This window comes from Entamoeba invadens, assembly GCF_000330505.1.
Source record: "Entamoeba invadens IP1 unplaced genomic scaffold scaff_1105074726205, whole genome shotgun sequence".
Classification (NCBI taxonomy): domain Eukaryota; phylum Evosea; order Mastigamoebida; family Endamoebidae; genus Entamoeba; species Entamoeba invadens.
Window position 1 is genome coordinate 29,250 of NW_004440233.1, and position 2,846 is coordinate 32,095.

A 2,846-nucleotide genomic window follows, 5' to 3' on the forward strand; every position below is an offset into this window, starting at 1 on the left:
TTCCTCTTATACTCATATAATTAAAAAACTTTGTTACAATATCCTTTTTGGAAAAAAATGAAGTATAATCTGGTAATGTTTTTGGATTTGCTTTATAATCACTTGTTAAATCTGATTTGAAAAACATTGAATAATTTTTCATTGCTTCTTCTTTTTCTTTTTCATTTATTAATTTCAATTGACTGTTTTCATTTTTCAACTTTGCGTGGTTTGCAAGTGATGTTTTTTCATCCATGTTCCATCAAATAAACACATAACATAAGATTTATCATTAAATTCAACATGAATATATCCTTTCAAAAAGAGATTTTGATCGTAAACGAAAGAAAGTTTTGGAGGAACACTCATTTTGTATGTTTTTTTAAAGTTTGCTCGTTAATATAAATATTCATGTTTTTTGTTAAAAATACCTTTTTATTTGTTAATATTTTGGAATAACATCGAGTTTGCTCAATAGTTTTATCAAATATTATTTTTTATTTGTAACATTTTTATAAAATATAGCTAATTATATATAAAATTTGTTAAAAAACATTGTTTATTAATATGTTAATTTTTAAAAAAATTGTTCATTGCTAAATTATAAACAAAATAATTGAATAATTCAATTTAATTATATTTTCAAAATAAGAATCTCAGAAAGTAAGCTTGAAGTTTTTTAATAACTACAACTGCGTTGCTATTTTTAGGAATAACTACTATTAACGTGGGTATAAAAATGAATAAAAACCCACTGCCCATCTCCACGAATGAGCAAAGTTGGGAGGGATCAATGATCAAGGATTTAAACTAAAGTCCTATTTTTCCAAAAGTCCCTCCATTTAAAAGGTTTGATAACTTAAATAAATAAAATGAATATCTAAATATTTTGATTATGGGAATATTGATTAATTATATTAATATTTATTATAATACAAATTAAAAAATATTGAATATTAATACACCTTATTAGATTATTACACTCATTAATAAGTTTAAATGACAATAATTTAAAATATAATTTTAATAATTAAGTAATTTAATATTATATATATATAATTTAAGTGATTGGATGTGAACTAATATTGTTAGATACCAATTTCAAAAATATAGCATATTTAAAGCAGTTTGTATTTAGCAAAAGTTTAAATTAAATTACTTTTAATTTATGTTTTAAACAATGAAATGATATTAATATAGTTAAATTATTATAAAATGTCCCGAATCTATATTTGACGAGCCGATTGGTTTGGGGAAAAGAAGAAAACAATTAATTGAGTAAGCAAGTGAAAAACTTGAAATTGTTAAAAAGTAGCAAAAAATAAGAATAAAAAATAACGAAATCGAAGAGAAGTCATTAAAAAATTTGGCGAATGATAAAGACCTCCTTTCGGTTGAAAAGAAAGAGACTCCAGAGTGTATGTGGCCAACTCTTTAGGGAGCTTAACTCGACGAGAAACAAGACAAATGCGACGGCTTTGAAGACGATATGTCTGGAATGAAGACTGTGTTGGAAATTATTGACTGGCTGCTAAGACATACAAACGTGCAAAGGACATGTATATGTAAATTTGACTGTGAAGAAAAACAATCTTAAAGTCATATGTTTTCCTCTTCTATTTAGGAGACGCTTGTCATCAGGCATTTGCGGCAACACGTTAAAGACTTGTTGGCGAGCCCTTTGACTAATTAAATAGAACAACTTTGTATGGACTACTTCTAAACGTCTTCGTGAATTGTTTACCCTAATCGTGTAAATGAGGGTAAACACCCAGAGCTTAAACCTTTAAGAAGAACGTTCAAATGGCCGAACAAAAGAAGGTCGAGACTATGAAAGACTATAAGGCCGCTTTTGAAGAATTGATGAGAACAAGATTAATGTGACAAACTTAAAGACGATATGTCCGAGATGAAGACTGAATTGGAGGCTCTTGAACAAGCTGCGAAAATTATAAACAGTCAAAGAACACTTACGAGAAGAAGTTGACTGAACTGAATGAACAACTTGATCTTGAAAGAACAATTGTTCAACAGGCTAAAGCACAAAAGAAGAAATATGCAGACGAAGAGAAGTGATGAAGAACGAAAATGAATTCGGTGAATATAAGGAACAAGCCGAGAAGTCCATTAACTTGTTAATTGCTCAAAAGGCTGATTTATAGAAGGAACTTAAGAAGGAGAGAGCAATGAAACAAAACTCTGATTTAGAAACTCATAGACTTAGAACTAAAGTTACTGATTTAAAAGCAAAATTTACAGAAGTTGCTGCTTTATTTGCGTTAATTGAAAACAAAATGCGAAACAGAGAAAAAAGCACAAAACGCTACAGCTAACGCCGAGAAACCAGAGAAATAATATGCCAGTAAGATTGAAGAAGTGAAGAGATAGCCAGCAAAGTTTGGGTGGATAATTTTTTATCTCATGATCAGTTCTCCCAATTTTAACAGAACATTCTTTTCACCACAAAAGTATCTATTTTTATTTTTTGATTAAAAAAACTATAAATACAAATGAAAAAAACACTACAAAACACGTTAAAGTTCAAAAAATCAACTATTTTTTTAATTTGGTATTTTTTTTACCAAACATTTTTTCAACTTCTTTTGTCTTTTTGTTAATAGCAAGCAGTTGCATTTTCTTTTTGTTTTATTTTCATTCAACTTTGGAGCACTTTTGAAATAACAATTGGGTGTAGTTGAATCATCTGCAGTTTCAGTTTCTATTTCAAAATAAATTTAACTGGCTCGAATCGTTCGTTAATATTTGTTTAATACTCGTTATTTTTTATTTCCTTTTTTTAATTATTACACAATCTATTTGTGGATAACTTAGAATATTTGAATCTTTTTAAATCAATACTTTCAAAG